This window comes from Canis lupus, chromosome X (genome assembly GCF_003254725.2).
Source record: "Canis lupus dingo isolate Sandy chromosome X, ASM325472v2, whole genome shotgun sequence".
NCBI lineage: Eukaryota > Metazoa > Chordata > Mammalia > Carnivora > Canidae > Canis > Canis lupus.
The window spans coordinates 25095827-25114146 of NC_064281.1; positions in this window are offsets into that span (position 1 = coordinate 25095827).

The following is an 18320-nucleotide window of genomic DNA, read 5'->3' on the forward strand; positions in this document are numbered from 1 at the left end:
AGATATTTCCTTGGAAAAGACGAAGAGCATTTAGATCAATAAAAGCAATGATGAAAAAATTAATTAACCTGTAGAGTTGACCCTCATGTCTTACTGCTTCCCTCAGTTGTTGTATCACTGACTCAAATATATTGACATACATGAATTTTTTTCTTATGATTCAATTAAGAATTTGGATAAGTTAACAATGTAGGGTCCTCCTCTTTTTTTCTATTTAATCTCTGTCAAAAAAAAAAAAAAAAAGGAAGACAAAAATTAACCTTGACTCCTCTACCTCACCCTACTCCACCTTGGGTCTTACGTGGTGTTTTCTTCCCCCAATATTCTGAGCATCCCTGCTCCAGTGCTGGTAGGTTGCCACATAGATATAGTTCCAGGCCTGTACGGTGGTTGTAGAATTGAACCTTTCTGCAGATAGTGTCAAGAGATCCGGGGAGGCAGCTCAGGGAAGGACTATGGGGCAGCACTTAGGTGAGCCTTCGAGTTTAAGAGTCCAAAAGTATAATCTTGAGTTGTCTAAGCGTAGATCTATGAACATACCTAGAAACCATCATTCTCTCTTATATAAAATCATGCTAATCAGATATTTAAGACTCCGACTTCAATGCAAAAGACAATTAATAATTGTGAACAAGGAGACCCAGAATGTTTTTGTCACCTAGTTAGAAAAGCTAAATCGCAATTAGAAGTTTGTTTGCAAATGTAGTACCATAAAGGGGACAGTTAATAGAAAGAACCTAATGTCAAGTGTCACAGTGCATCTATCTGCACCAGTGAGATATAGCTGCTATTCAAAGTCTCTGTTCTGTGTGGCTTTTTTTTCCTCCACAAAACTAGAAAGACAGAGACAAATTCTGATTATTGATGTTTCCTTTTTCCAGACTCCCAGTTGCCTCTCATCTCCTATTAAATAGTGCAACTTCGAATGACAGTGTAGCCATGCCTTATTCTTGCTGTCTTATTCTTGCTGCAAGGTGGGTGTTCACAGAACTTCTCAGCCATACATCAGCACGTACTTGCTTTGGGCAGCTTCTCTTCTTAAGCTCTACTTTTAGTCTCAGAGGTTGACCTTAATTTCCAACTTTTGGGTAACATTCTATTTTTGGTTAAATCAGTCCATTACACCATTAACACCTATTGAGTTGAGCTGGTAATGTTTGAGGATTGAATTAAGCATTAGAGCCCTCATTTACTTCTCAAAACGTGTAGGTTCAAAGCACCAGATAAATGTTCCTAAAGCTTGCTTTGAGATTCTGGCGGAGGAGAGCAGCTGTTTACTCTGTCTAGCTTGTGCCTGTCGGTCTTCCCTGGACCCTTTCTAAGATTGTGCTGAACAGCGTTGCTTATCTGCTAACCTGACCACATGGAAGCCCTGGAGGGGACAGCAGGAGAGGGTAAAGAGCAGATAAGTAATCTACTTTAAGTAACAAGACATTGAGCATGTCACATGAGCTCTTTCACCCCTAAATTCCACATCTGGAAAAAAAAAAGTAAATAATACCATCCCTGAACATATGTTGTAAGATTTCCTTCCTTCCTTACTTCATTCATTAATGCCAGGCATTGTTCTGGTTGCTGGGGACATAGCAGAGAATCAGACAATATTCATGACCCACAGATCTTAGTCTCTGGTAAGAGGTGATACAAAAGACAATTCCCTGAATCAATGAGAAAATTTCAGACAATGATACATGCGATGACAGTGTAAACTAGGGAGATGTGGTAGGAATTGCCTAGTGGGAAGGTTAATTTACATACAGTAGCTACGGAAGGCTTCTTGAAAGAAAGGAAATTATGGCTGAACCTAGAGTCAAGAGAAGGGGTCAACCAAGAAAAGATCTGGCATTCACTGCAGTACAGTCCAAAAGACAGGCGTATACAAAGACCTTGAGGCAGGAACGAGCATGGTGTGTTTGCAGAAGAAAAAGAAAAGACCCATGGCTGGGTCACTGTGAATAAAGGTTAGAAGTAATAAATAGAAGGCATGGTGCATAGTGGGTGATAAATAAAGGGTAGCTAATGTTATTAAAAGCAGTTTAGGCGGGGTGCTGTGTGGCTCAGTCAGTTAAGCATCCAACTCTTGATTTCGACTCGGGTCATATTTCAGGGTTGTGAAACTGAGCCCCGTGTTGGTCTGAGCTGGGGTGGAGCCTGCTTAAGATTCTCTCTCTCTCCTGCTCCCTCTGCCCCTCCGCACACATACTCTCTCTTTTTCTAAAAAAAAAAAAAATTAAAATTAAAAGCAGGTTGGGGATTAGATTTTAAAATTCTGGTTGTCTTAATGACAAATGAAAATATTTGTAGTTACTTTTCATTCTCTTTTTGTATTATCCAAAACATGTTTGAGTTCTAGTTTATCACTGATGTCCAAGAAGGATTCTAATAGCTTGCATTTAAGATCATTTATCCTCAAAGCTCTAAGAATTTCACCAAGTTGGTGAAAAAACAAACCAAACCCAACAAACATACACTCAGCTTATGGACTTGACAGGCTGCATCATACAGTGGTGGGCTAATCAGGGCTATATGGTTCTTAAGGAGAGGGCAACAGAAGGCCAAAGATGGATGTGTAATGTCTAAAAGCTGGGGCAAGAACCAATGTCATATAATAGTCTTTCACCTCTCACCAACTCATGACATACAAGGAAAGAGTTGAGAAGGAGAGACATGGGCCAAGAGGCCTGGGAGAAGGGTACTGATTTAGTTTTCTTGTGCTATATAATAAACCATCCCAAACACCAGGGATTTAAAACAATAACCATTTTATTATCCCTCATATGAATTGAGGGGGATCAGATGGGCAGCTCTTTTGCTAGTCTCATTTAGCATCTCTCATGCAGCTGCAGTCATATTACAGCTGGGAACGGAGTTGGAGAGAGCGTAAAGTAGAATGCTAGGATGATTGAACCTTTCTCTTTCCTTACATGTAGTTCAGGGCCTCTGCACTCCACTTGGCCCCTTCACAAGGTCTTTCCATATGGACTCTCTACCTAGCTACTAGAATTCTTACATGGCAGCTCAGATTTCCTAAAAGTACAAAAGTGAAGGCAGCCGGGCCTTAAGGGTCAGCATGACTTCCAGTACATTCCGTTGGTTGAAGTGAGTCAAGGTCAGATACATTGTGGCCGATTGTGGGAGGGGACCACATAAAGGCATGAATTCCAGAAGGTATGGTTCTTAGAGGCCATATTTGGAACATGAATGCCACAGAATCAATGAGGAAGACTGGATATGTATGCTTTAACTTCTATTTAGAGCCCAACACACAGTCTCACCTCATGGAACCACCACATGAGTGGCCTTTGAAAGGCAGGAAGTCCACAGCTGCCTTTGGACCAAAGCTGTCTAATCTTGAATGTTCATCACTACCACCGAAATTAAACAAAACAAACATACAAGCAAAAAATCCTCCCTTTCTTCTCCCCTTCCTGTAAGGGTTCTTTCCTATCTTGGTCAAACCTCACTTATTTGGCTTAGAGGAGAAAGAGAACAGCTAGTGGAGGCCTTATACTGAGGACTAGGTCACTAGCAATGTACTAATGCCAAACCTCCATTAGCAAAGTCCCCAGGAATCAATCCCTAGATAAATAAAGATTCTGAAACACATAGAATTCAATTGTTTCCCACATGAAGTCCCCAGAACTGGGAACCAATCCTAGACAAGAGGTCACACCAATACTTTGAACAGGAATGGAAAAGTTGAAGCTCTGTTAAATTCTCGTTAGCATTTCTTTGATCAAATGTATATTTTCTTCTTTTCACAACCTTTTTTTCAAATGCAAATATATGCTTAAACATTAGCCACTGAGCTGCAACTAGGAGAGCATGCACAGAATGTTTAAATATGCAAATCAACACCTCAGAGAGGAAAAGATGAACCTTCTCTACTTGGCTCTTTTGTACAGAGCAGCAAGCAGCAGAAAGTACAATTAAATAGAGTCTCTCTGAACTCCTCCATCAAGAAGTATGTATTACCAACTGAACTATAAGCACCTGTGCTGCCAGAAGTCTTAACAAAATGCCACACGTGCCCCAGAGAGATTCCAAATGGAATACAATTGCAGTTAAATTGAGACACCTATTAAGGAGAGTGCCCAAATCTGTGTTCATACAGATCAAATACAAAGTTTTGTTTGAAATTGGGCTCAGTCATTTGATTCTGGGGATGATTTTCAAAGTAAATATGGATTATGAATATAAAAGAATGAAGGTAGAGGCTTATGGGAATAATTCACTTGCGGTATTTTATTCAGGGAAAACTGCCCAACTCAAGGAAGAGTGAAATTCACTAAAATGTTGAAATACTTTTTTAAAAAAAGAAACAAATGCAAATTAAAATATAGATACTAATTAAGTGTTGCACCAAGTGTTCATTAGGTCATGAGATTAGGAAATGGGTGTGCTTTTTTTTTTTTTTTACTAAGGGTTAAAGGGTAAATTAAGACAAGGATTCCTTTAGAGTGAAAAGATGGTTTCCATTCTCATTTACTTGTAGCCTTTCCTTCTCTTCATTATAAAGTCTATTTATTAGTCTACAGTCTACTGAACATTCCTCTGAGACTCTGATCCAGGGTTTCTAGAACACTCCAACCACATCCATATGGTTGTTGGCATGATACACATTTTAACTTGGTATCCTCACACACAGAACCACCTTCCTTTTCTCTAATTCAATTCTACCTTCTCCTAATTATACTTTTCCCTTCTCTGTCTCTTTCTCTGACATTTTAAATGAGAATTGGCATGATACAAAGAAAACAATATGAGCTTTATAATCAGGGAAACATAATTTTTGATCCTAGTCCCTCAACTTATTTATGGACCTTTGTCCAGTTAATCTATTTGAGGTTCAGCTTTTTCATCTGTAAAAAGTGATAATACCCTGTAGTGTTTTGTGAATATTACATTTATTTTTTTTAAGATTTTATTTATTTATTCATAGAGATGCAGAGAGAGAGAGAGAGGCAGAGACACAGGCAGAGGGAGAAGCAGGTTCCACGCAGAGAGCCCGACATGGGACTCGGTCCCAGCCTCCAGGATCATGCCCCCGGCTGCAGGCGGCGCCAAACCGCTGCACCACCAGGGCTGCCCCTGAATATTACATTTATATATATTGAAATGACACACAGCAGGTATCCAGGTGGGTACTGTAATGCTAGATGCTGCAACAATTTAAAAATATCCAGGGGCCTAACTCACCAGAATTTTATTGCTATAGGTGTTCCTGGTCAGCAAAGACATAATCCTAGGTTTTGGAATTTTTCCATTTTGTAGCTCTACCATCCTCCTAGGTCTTAGGCTATGAGTATGCAGGAGCCCACCCACACCTCATTAAATACAAGTGCCTTGGGTGCAGTAAGGGTGGCTCTTATCAGTTATTAACACATTGATTTAAATAAATCTATCAGATTATTTCATGAAAGAGCTCACAAAAAGAAGGAAATGAGCCTGAATGCTAACTATATAGATTAGAGGAATGGAAATAACAAGTTTGTGGAGGATATATTAGCTATCTATTACAGCATAAAAATTACCCCAAGATGTAGAGGCTTCAAACAATACTCCTTTATTTCTTCTGTTTCTGTGGTATCTTGAAAGAGCTTAGCAGGCTCCAGTGTTTCAAGGTCTCTCACAAAATTATAATGAAGGTGTTTGCTAAGTTTGGGGTCTCCTCTGAAGGCTCAGTTATGGAAGAATCTGCTTTCTAGCTCAATCATATGGTTGTTGGCATGATTTGGTTTCTAACAGTTGGTTCTGGGTGCCTCAGTTTCTCACTGGCTATTGAATAGAGGTTTCCCACAATTCCTCGCCATGTAGGCCTTTCCCACACGGCAGCTGGCTTCATCAAAGTGAGGTCGCTTGAAGGCAAGAGAGACAGAAATTGCCAGAACATAGGCAGTCACAGTCCTCCATAACCTAACCATGGAAGTAACATTCCATCATCTTTGCTGTATTTCATTCATTAGAAGCAGGTGATTATGTCCAGCCCACCTCCAAAAGGAGAGGATTATGCAGGCAGTAAACACCAGGAAATGGGGCTCATTGAGAGTCCTCTTAGAAAAAGGTGCATACCACAAGATAATTGACTGCAGACTAAGTAGAATGGAGGTTCCGACAGCAAGATTTGCTAAAATAATATATCTTTTCTTTGCTAGAATTTGGCCCCAATGATTTTTCAAATATGATTCTAGCACCACAATCCTGAAATCATTAGAACACAAGCTGAATGAAATCTGAAGCTTCTCGGATTCTCAGTTTCATCCACAAAGTAAGCATGATAGTGCCTACTTCAATGGCTTGTCAATGAAGAGGAACACAACAGCTTTAGGGGTAGAATTATGGGTAATTTCTCTGCAAGTTTGTTGATGCCTACACATTTTTCAGAAACCATATGTGCTGGGGCAGCCCAGGTGGCTCAGCGGTTTAGCGCCACCTTCAGTCCAGGGTATAATCCCAGAGACCCCGGATCGAATCCCACTCAGGCTCCCTGCATGGAGCCTGCTTCTCCCTCTGCCTGTGTCTCTGCCTCTCTCTCTCTCTCTCTCTTTCTGTCTGTGTCTCTACGAATAAATAAACAAAATCTTAAAAAAAAACAAAAAACACAAAAACCATATGTGCAGTTAAAAAAATTTGGAAACATGCAAGAATACCACTTAGGATACATTAGTTATCAAGTAAATATTAGAATATCTTAGATTTGAACTTGAACTAAGTAGAAAGTGTATTTGAGTTATGGATTTGATGGGCCTTAACTCTCCTTTATTTAGAAGTTGATAACAGCAAAATAACCGTTTTACTGAGATTGACTTCTAAATAAAGGAAGAATGAAGACAGAACAAATTCATTCCTCAAAGCTGTGTGCAGAGTGGGAATCTGCTTCATCAATGTTGAGTATACAAGAAACTGGTAATTATATTTACATGGATGAGACCTGCCCTATCATGTACAAGATTCTTGCTAACTGTTAAGAGGAGAAATCCGAATACTCTAAATGCAGGTAATTTATCATTGTCTTGATTCACTGAAACCTAGGGACACTTCTTTATCTAATTTTCTACTTATGCCAAGCAAACACTTAAATTACTCTGTATTGTTGCCCTGCACTATTTTCTCTATTCTTTCCCTTTTAATATAAAGAATGACAATTGGCTTTCTCCTCTTTTTCTTTTTTTTTTCTTTTTTCTTTTTTTTTTTTTTTTTAAACAGTCTCTATGTTAAATGCATTTTAGGCTCATTCAATGAGCTTACATTTCTGGAGTTTTTACAATAAGCAAGGCTTTTGAAAATTCAGTCTTAAAAAATGTACTGTCTGACTTTAAAAACGTAAGGTCTGTGAGAGAAATCATATGTCTATTAACTCAAAAATGCTGTGTAGGTTATCAGTTAAAACTACTGTGACCAACAAAAGCAATATTAAGTGCCATTCAACATGGGACTTGAAGGCTAAGCTTTGAGATGTATGTGCACAGGGAGTTACAAATTGTGAGTCAAAATATAATACTCAAAATGCTAAAAACATGACTTTCATAGCAATATAGAATGAGCATGTGTCAAAATTTTAAATCATTAGTGAGAGAACTGGCAGGATGATAAAAAGGGTTCAAAGGGGATTTTACAAAACAGAGATCTATATAGAAGCCCAGTAAGTCAAAGAAATGCTGAAATGAATTTGCTGATAGGGACACCTGGGTGGCTCAGCGGTTGGGCACCTGCCTTCAGCTCAGGTCGTGATCCCAGGATATGGGATCCAGTCCTGCATCAGGCTCCCTGTGAGGAGCCTGTTTCTCCCTCTGCCTATTTCTCTGCCTCTCTCTCTCTCAGTCTGTGTCTCTTATGAATAAATAAATAAATCTTTAATAAAAAAAGAATTTGCTGATAGATGAAAAATTAATGTCCTATAGGGTGATAAGACCATATCTTTTGGAGTAGTCTTTCCTCCTAAATAGAAATCTTCATGTTAACACGAACTTCAGAGCCTGGGTCCTGATCACTAACAAACAGTAAATCAAACAAAGGTAAATCCTCCAGGAAATTAAATAATCCTTGGGTAGGCCTGTCAGGCAATGCTTCACTATGATATCAAAATGACATGCAGCCATTCTTTGGTCTTATTTCTAAGTTTTGAATACTTTGCCTTAACAAGGATAAATAGCATGAACGTGGCCACAGAGGTACATTTTCAGAGAATGGCATGTATACAAGGGTTTGGCATGTTTTTTCTGCAGGGGCCGGAATGTAAATATTTTGGGCTTTGGGGTGTTCAAAGAAAAATGCACAGTCAGAAAGGCAAACTAAGGTACAGAAGCTGGTGTGGGTGGTGCTGCAGTGGCAGGGAGAAGGTGACTTACCAGAAATAGGGAAGGAAAACGAGCCTTTGTAAAGAAAAGAATATCTAAGCTGGAAAATTAGGATTGTTTAGAATTACAGAAGTCAGAGCTTTTATTCCTCCTGCAGGTAGATGACAGCTGAGTCTAAAGTGGTAAGTCGTTCGTGGACACATACCAATATTGTCTTTGTTTTTATTTTTTCAGGAATTAGACCTTAGAATTTAGCAAGTGAATTTCCAAAGTGGCAGGATATCAGATAACAGCTGACAGAAACTTTAGGAAGAGGCTCAAGGCCCAGCTCTGGTGCCTCCGAGAGTGGCATTAGACACTGCAAAGTAATAAAGGGCCAGAGTTATAATTCTGACTAGTTCTCTCACTAATTCTGTCAACTTTCCAATGTCCCTCCTCAAATTGGAATCTTAATCTCTTTATGTGCTGGGTGAGCTCTGAAATTCCCTGTATGTCTAAAATTCAGTGATTTTATTTTACTCTTATTGTATAGGAGAACAGTCCTGTATAATCCCAAAAGGGAATAGTGAAAAATTGCATCTAGGCCTCTGGATCCCAAACCCTGAATCCTCGAGGAATTATGCGGAGGTAGTAATGGAGATCCTGAGGTTTTTAAAGAAATATTTTAATATATTCCACTAGTTTAAAATCTAATTAAAATGGCACTTTTATTCAGGAAAGTGTTAAAAGACTAATGGAAACATTAATATTCTTCATTTTGTGATGAAATCTTATTAAATCAGGGATAGAGTATTCTCAGGTGAATCAGAAGCTCTGATTGGGATTAGTGACCCTTTAACATTCAAACGTATTGGCCCTTTATGAAAAAAACAACTTCTAGTCACAATGGATTCAGTGCAGTCCTAATGCCTGATGAGCAAGTCACCATTCACAGTTTAACATGGGCAGCAATTTTTACATATGGTAAAACATCATTGACTCTCAGAAGCTGGGAAGATTCCACAGCTGAGGTTTGCTTCTGCTAAAAGAGTATACTTATACAATTTGTCACCTGTCAGATAAGAGAGACAGAAATGTCCTGAATGTGCACAACGTATTAAGAGAAGCTTCTGAACATTCCTGGATGGAGAGGGAGAACATTCCTTGTGTAGTAGGATTACACAATTGCTACTATTAATAAGATAAGTGATGATAGACTAAATGTAGAGCACATTTTACCTTTTTGAAAAGAACTTCCACTTTTATTATCACATTCTCTAATTTGATCTAAACAACACAAACTTTTTATCACTCATTTTCCCTCCTTTCCCCTATAATCCTTTTCACTATTTCTTATATTCCCCATATGAGTGAAACCATATAATGACTGTCCTTCTCCGATTGACTTACTTCACTCAGCATAATACCCTCCAGTTCCATCCACGTCGAAGCACTGGGTGTTATATGTTGGCAAATTGAACTTCAATAATATATATTATATGACACAAACTTGAAGAGGTAAGAGGAGAAGATATTATTTCTATTTTAAAGCTAGATAATCTAAGGCTCATAAAGGTAAAAGGCTTGCTTAAGATATCACAAGTAGTAATCTTGAATCTGGAATGTGTTAGTAGTCTACTGCCACACCAGTGCTGTATAACCAGCAACGGCTGAACCCTAGCAGCCTGTAAAACCAAGCATTCGTGGCTGATACAGCTGGGTGATTGGCATGGTAGCTCTAATGATCTTGGCTGGGCTCACTCACATGTCTAGGGGTTGGCTGACAGTTGATGATCTAGAACAGCCTTTGCTAGAATGACTGCAGAGGCATTGCTCTATGCCAGTGTCTTTTATCTTACAGCTCATGAGCCTGAGCGTGTTCTCTGGGTAACCGCAGAAGACTAGGACAATGGCACAGACAAGACACACGAGTGCTTTCCCAAGCCTCTGATAACATCTCATTGGCCCCAGCATATCACATGTTCAAACTCAGGAATCAAAACCGAAAAGAAGGTAGGAGTAAAAACATGAGCCCACTAATATTTCTTACTTGAAACATCAACCTACATTTTCTGCCTCTAATCTCATCCAGTCAAATCGAAACTAATCTAATATCTTTTTACCTTTCTAATGTGTATACCGCTCCCAAACTGAAGCACCATTTCAAGGGAAATAGCTGATCCATAAAAAATGAATGTGATTTCTATTCAGATGTACTGGATGACAGTGAATGTGGTCATCCTTTATTCTCTCGTTCACTTAGAAATATTTATTGCCTACTGTCTGCGAGGCACTATGCTGAGAAGCTTGCTGTTGATAAATGAATAGAGCAGTCACCTCAGCTTTTTTTATAATTGTATATCAAACCTTTGTGTTAAATCACATCGGTATAAAATGTCTTCTATTCAGACTCCCCAAATTCAATATTCAGATATCGGCCCCTGCAAAATAAGGGCGGGAAATGAATTGTATAGTTCAGCTCAGCAGTTCTGCTCAATGATCTCACAGTTCCTGCAGCAGCGGCCACATTCAGCACAGTCTCTTGTTCCAAATATACCTTCAATCTTTTTCTCTCTCTTCCCAGATCTGACCCTACTCAAAGAGTCAGCAGCTCTTTGCCTGCTGTAATACTTCTGTGACTGCCTCAAATTCCAAAATTAGTTTCTCATATTGAATGGGTCAGGTGGAAAAAGCAGGGGCACTTCTCCTAGGCTTCACAGATAGACTGCTGAATATTTTAATGTTTTAGAGCCAGAAGAGACATAGGATCTTCTAGTTGCGGCATTTTCACAATCTTTCTTCGTATTTTAATCGTAAAGCAATGGAATTCCCTCTTTAAATTTCCAAGTGAAATTTTTAGTAGGGCCCATGACTTAGAATAAATAAAAGCCAATTTTTCTTGTTAAATTGGGAGTAGTGTTCAGAGGCCCTTCCACTCAGTCTGGACCAAACTAAAACTATCAGAAACATTCTGAAGGAAAGTAAATTTGCCTTACATGAACTGTGCCTGTTTTGAAGAACTTATTCTTCTTAGTCTAGTAACATTCAACAGGTGCTAATATATGGCAGGTATGCTGTCACCCCACCTCCTGTCCCTATGTAGACATGACTAATCAAGTGTAGTTTCCTACCAAACCTGAATTTGGCCTCATGGTTCTACTCACTACTGAACCCTAGGAAGTCACTATTTATCAGTAGAAGTTGGAGTTTGCATTGAAGATGAACCTATTTCCAATCTATAAGAAACTTTGTACAAACACACACTCACACACGAGTGTACATCTTCCTTACACATATATTACTTGCCCTATATTTATTACTGATGTTCCCTTGCGATCCCACTCATGTGAGCAAGCTACAAGCTCTGCGGAGTTTGAACAAGAGAATTACATTCAGTTCTTAGATTCTCCACTACTTTTCTCACACACGCAGAATTAGCCTCGAGAAATCATCCTGCCCACATTCCAGAAACTCTGAAAAAACCCATACTGGTGGATGTGTGGTGTTTGAGGAGTCACCAAAACCAGACCCCTTAGAGAGATCTTCATTAGTTTATAGGACTACAAGGCAGACTGGGTGGACATTATCTCCTCTTTTATGGTAGAGACCATTTTGTATGAGAAATTATATTTGGATACCAAGTTTTTGCAATTCTACTCTCCACCAATCCAAAAAAGTGTTTTAACCACTCCTCTCCTAGACTAGACTGAACTGAAGGAGTGAGAAGAAACGAGCAGCATCTATCTCAATTTAAGGTCTAGACATTATCCTTAAAAGGCCTTTATTTTTGCACATCAGTTTTCTTCCCACTTTGTGTGCTTTGTGGTAGAATGATGGGCTTTGGAGTTAGGAAGACCAGAGTCTGCCCTCAGCTCTGTCTCTAGCTTGCTATGTGATCAAGTATTGTTTTAATATTTTGGGGTCTCAGAAAGTCTTAGTACCCCAAAGTTTCTTTGAAAAATGTAATATATATATATATATATATATATATATATATATATATATATATATATATATCAGTGTGGTGATTCGGTAGTCCTAAAGTCAAGAAAGTGAGCTTCTAGTCCCCTGTCATGTGCCATACAGATCCCTTTGAACTTCGGTGTCTTCATTTGTCCAAGACTGGGCTTGACCTGCTGCGAGACAGCCATTGGAGGTGTCCGGTCACATTGGCCATTGCTCACCATTCATCTGCAGAGTGCAGTTTCCCTATTTGCCTTAGCTTTTGATCTGAGGTGCGCAATTCCTAGAGGCCCCATTCAGGAGCTCTCAGGCTTGCCCTTTCTCCTTTACTGGGCAAACTTTGCTCCAGAGTTCCTGTTGGGTTGGCTGAGAATTTGTCAGAGCTGCATCATGGTCACTTCTCCCCAATTCTGTTTCCTCTCTTTTCTTTTCTCAGGTGTCAGATCCAAAATGCAGTTTGAAAGCTCTCCTGCTCATCCTCCCTTCATTGTTCACTGGCATTATCTTCTTTCTCCTACAAATAAAGCCCTTGAACTCCTGACTGCATTTCAAAGTCTGCTTCCTGGAACACCTGGGTGGTTCAGTGGTTGATCATCTGCCTTTGGCTCAGGTCATGATCCTGGAGTCCCCGGATTGAGTCCCACAACAGGCTCCACACAGATTCTACTTCTCCCTCTGCCTATGTCTCTGCCTCTCTCTGTGTGTCTCAAATAAATAAATAAATAAATAAATAAATAAATAAATAAAATCTAAAAAAAAAAAAAAAAAAAAAAAACAAAAACAAAGTCTGCTTCCCAATTGACCCAAATAATACATCCTATAGCATCTATTTCAGGTCAGTTATCTTTTAACACATAAAATCGTGTTAGAAGTGAATCTGTTTTCTCTTATCTTCACATTTGGCATTTTAGCAACGGACTTGGTGAAGGTGAGCTGGATGCTCAGGAAGACCATACATCGTGGTTTGCCTGGAACAGTGCCAGTTGACACTTGTTGTCCAGATGTGCCTTCTGACCTAACATTCACCACTGTAATTTTGTGGTCTACCTAATGATACTGAATAACGTCTACAATTCCTTCAATTTCTAAAGTTTAAAACGCTTCTGTGTATTTCCAAAATAGCTCAACATATTCATCAATGTGATGATATTCTTATTTATTCAAGTATCCATTTAATTCTGGAACTATTTATTGACTTTAATTCAGTACAGTGTCATATACTCAGGACTTGGACAAAAGACAATAAATACTTGGGTAACATGTTAGGTCAAGTCATTGTATTTTACTGGCTAAAAGGCTAATTTGGAAGATCAGTTTTTCTTTGGCTTTCTAGTTCACAAAGAGCATCCCTAATGGCTAGTCTACCATGACATATACTTCCTCTGGTGGGGATAACATGCTTCCCTTGGGAAAAATCTCTCCCAGCAGCTGTAGCCACAGTGCAGGTTGCTGATTTCAACGAGATTATGTTCGACAAACTGAAAGCTCACAGGGGCCTAGTATACCAGAAAATATTTGTCTTTCTTAGCAGGAGAATTGGAAGGATTTAAGTGGACAGTGCCATTTTTTTTCACTTATACAGGTTTTAATGGTATATTTTTGTGCTACAAAATTTTGTACTACAAGGATATATCCCAATATGCATTACATATTTTTTTCACGTTATTCATCATTTTTAAAACAAATCCATTAAGTAGCTTTACCAAAACATTCACTTCTTTTTAACAAGTCGAGATCCTCTTGGGATTTTTACATGTTCCTTGTGGTTGAAAAAAGAAAACATGCCTGAGTCCACTTCTCCACACTTTTCAATTTGCTCTTGCGGAGGCAAAATCTAATAAGGAAAGCTAAAATGGTGTATCACAGGGAATGCTCATTTTAAATACAATGGAACAATTGTTTCTGAAAGTATCCACTTTGTATTCTGAGAGCTAGGCTGGATGCTATTTCAGTTGAAAAGGACTGAAAAAATGATATGTGTCAAAAGATGAATAACCTGAAGATTTATTGGTTGCTACAAAGACTAATTATATCTCTAACGATTCTCTACATTTAAATTCTTTCTTTAAATCACTACATGGTTGCAACTAAGATGATAGTACACTCCATTTAATTTTGTTGTTGTTGTTGTTGTTGTTTATGCCATTCGTTGTCCCCAGGCAGCCCTGAAATTCCACCTGGGGCACAAAAGTTATTGCTGTTCATTGCATAATAGGGAGACATTTTAAAAGATGTTAAATATTAGAATTTGCGTGGTTGACTATCACCTATATCTTTCAGTTACCTTACTAAATTTCCTACCAATATCACTTTGATTCTGCAACAAGTGTGAATTACTCCAAAGCATATGAAGCGTGAATAATGTTACATTCATTTATTTTCCCTAAATTGCCTAAAGTCAACTGCCAATCTCACCTGTAAGTTTAATATCACTCACTTGGGGGAATATCCCTTTACCTCTTTTATTAGTCATAGTTCAGACAGGAAGGTAGAAATCATTATAGATATTTTTAGCTGAAAGAGATTTTACAAAAAAGATTTTGTTTATTTATTCATGAGAGACACACACAGAGAGAGGCAGAGACACAGGCAGAGGGAGAAGCAGGCTCTGTGCAGGGAGCCTGAGGCAGGACTCGATCCCGGGACTCTGGGATCACGCCCTGAGCTGAAGGCAGGTGCCCAGCCACTAAGCCACCCAGGCGTCCCTGAAAGGGATTTAATACAGGGAAATGGAGGCTCCCACAATCTTAGCAGAGCTGCCAACAGGGAAGTAGAAAATGCACAGATCAGAGGGACTGCCACTGATCGCTTGCGGTTCTGCAGGGGCCACTAGGGAGATTCCTGGAGGATGCGCAGTGGTTGACAAAGCCCTGCCTGCTTTAGCCCAGCAAGGAACCCTACAACTTCTAGAGAAGAAATAATGGCTTGTCCTTGTATTATGTTTCCCCAATCTCCTACAAAGAAGACCTTTTCTGTGGTATCGTCTGAGCGGGAGAACTGCTTGGCAAGGGGATTCTGAACATGTATTTCTGGGATTTCTGTTTCTGGGCCAACACAGAAGGGTGAAATGATGCAGAGTCAGGATGACAGTCTCACAGCTCTGAGGGGCATAAATAGCCCCAAGAAGACAGTCTCCCATGTTTCTCATTCTTATCCAGATAGCCCATGGCGGGATGCCTGGGTGGCTCAGTGGTTGAGCGTCTGCCTTTGGCTTAGGTTGTGATCCCAGGGTCCTGGGACTGAGTCTCGCATCAGGCTCCCCATGGGGAGGATAGCCCATGGCTTCATGTCTTCACTGCTATTTCACATTGTTAGGATTTGTAGCTGCAGAAAGCTAACCCCATTTGTGTGTCCATTTTTCTCCAGTCTTGGAGACCCTGGCCCACATCCCTTCTCAGGTGAGCAAGATCATGCTATGAGGCCATGTCTTTCTTAATTGTCTCCTGGTTAAGCTTGGAAGTGATCCACCTTGCCTGCTCCCTGGGCTGTGAGTTACGCTCTGCCCTTACTAACATAGTCCTCACCACCACCTGGCATATGAGGGGGCACTTTGGCTGCCTTCTATCCCTACCCTTCAGTATCTGAAACCCTCCATGGTTTTCCCTATGTTCCTATTGTGGAGTTACATGTCATACTGTTTTATTTAAAAAAAAAAAACCACAAACACATTTTAAGCACAATGATTTGTTCTGAATGCTTTTTAGACAATAGTGTTTAATTACATCCATCTCAGTGCAGCAGTCTGTTTTAAGATAGACGTCTGTTGCCACCCACATGAAAACATCTCCTTCGGAGCCCTGAAACCAAAAGCTGATTAGTCTCCAGTAGGGGAGAGGGAACCCCAGACCTTAAGAAGCTGAAAGCCTGACTGGCCCCCTAGTGGAGTAAAAAGCACTTTTCATTCTTTCCCTTAGAATCTCCAACAGCACAAGCTCAATGCGCACAATGCTGTTGCTCTGTAGGTCACCCCGTCACATGGAATTTGCAATAAATCAACCTGCCACGCTGGCTAGAGGATTGTCTTTTCCTGTAGATGCTGAAGTGAAAAGCACTCTTCTTGGTAAATCATTGTGGATCAAGGGCTGTGTCTGTCTTCCTGGAACTAAACTGCCATTAAATGAGGATGGATTCTTGCTTTACGCTCATCGCATTAGGATGAAATCAAACCCCGCTGACCTCTGGATATGACTATGAGAGGAGACACAGTGATGGTTTTAGATGCAGGTGTAGGGGTAGACGTTCTGCACCACCTAACTGAGTGGTCACTGTAGATGTGGGGGCTGGCAAAGAGCAGAGGGATTCTTTGAGCTCTCGCTGAATAGATGTAATGGGTCAGGGTGGGGGCCAAAGAGAAAGGGAGGGAAGAAGAGAGTGAGTGAGGAAGTGAGCAAGTCAGCAAGCAGGAAGGAGTGGGTGGGCATGGAAGACTATGATGCCTAGGGGAACTGAGTGAGAGGCTGAAGAGCATCCATGTATGAACAATTAGAACCCTGAAAGTCACATATTGGTACCTGATCCAAACTGTCCTACTACTTCCAGCAGGAGGAAACAAAGGAAAAAATTCAGAATTTAAAACTAGGTTGATTTGGGGCACCTGGGTGACTCAGTGGTTGAGGGTCTGCCTTTGGCTCAGGACGTGATCCCGGGGTCCTAGGACAGAGTACCGCATAAGGCTCCCTGGAGGGAGCTTGCTTCTCCCTCTGCCTGTGTCTCTGCCTCTCTCTCTCTGTGTGTCTCATGAATAAATAAATAAAATATTCAAAAAATAAAACTAGTTTGATTTACAGGAATGGGAAATATCATAAAGGGAGACAGAACATAAAGACTCCTAACTCTGGGAAACGAACTAGGGGTGGTGGAAGGGGAGGAGGGCGGGGGGTGGGGGTGAATGGGTGACGGGCACTGAGTGGGGCACTTGACGGGATGAGCACTGGGTGTTATTCTGTATGTTGGTAAATTGAACACCAATAAAAAATAAATTTATTATTTAAAAAAAAAGGAATGGGACAAGCATAAACTCTTAGACCAAGCTTGAATTTGAAGCTAGGCAGTGGAATTCAGATGGTCTAATGTTACCCTGTTGAGGATATCTTAAGGGATGAAGTAAACACTCTAGTGGGGAATTACAGAACAGGTCACAAGCAGAACTCTTCTAAAGGTAGGTGATGCCTATCCAGGAAGTCCACTAATAGAAAATAGGACTCCAAACCCTTGGCTGGGATCTGGACTGATATTATAATCTTTGGAAAGATAGGGCAGGGATAACCAAGGCAGAAAGCCATGCCTAGATGGTTATGGCATAGGAAAGGATACTGGTTCAGAGACTCATAACATAATTTATTTATGATTTGCAGGGTGCAAGGTGTCCTGAAAATAAAGAAGAGTTCCAGTTATGAAAATTGAGAATAAAGTCAGGATTAAAACAACAACTAATAACGATGAGAGATATCATATATATATATATATATATATATATATATATATATGGACAGAAGGGTTAGGCAGGTCTAGGTGTGGGGAAGAAGGAAGGCATAAAACTAACCATACTGAAACTATGGCATTAGTTACTCCTAAGTTTGGGCTAGAGGATGAATTAGACAATTTAGTAACATGAGATTGTGTAGTGGTTACTTAATTCAGCTGTCTTAGTTTTCTATGCTGCATAGAATATTAGTAAGAACTTAGTAGCTTAACAACAAACATTTCTTATATCAAAGTTTCTGTGAGTCAGAAATCTGGGCACAACTTCGCTGGATCCTCTAGTCAGGGTCTTCCAAGGCTGCAATCCTGAGGTTTTGTTCAGACTGTGTTCCCATCTGGAGCTTGAGGTCCTCTTCCTAGCTCATATAGTTATTGGCCGAGTTCAGTTCCTTGTGGCTAGAGGGCTGTGGCCCTCAGCCCCTAGAGGTCATCTACATTTCCCTGACACACGGCTCTCTCCCCAGGCAGTTCACATCCCAAGAGCTTGCTTCTTCACGGCCAGTAGAAAAGTCTGTCTAGTGCACGATAGTAAGATAGATATATAGATGTAGATATAGATACAGACGGCTATCCCACGATTACATCATAGGTACATGTGTA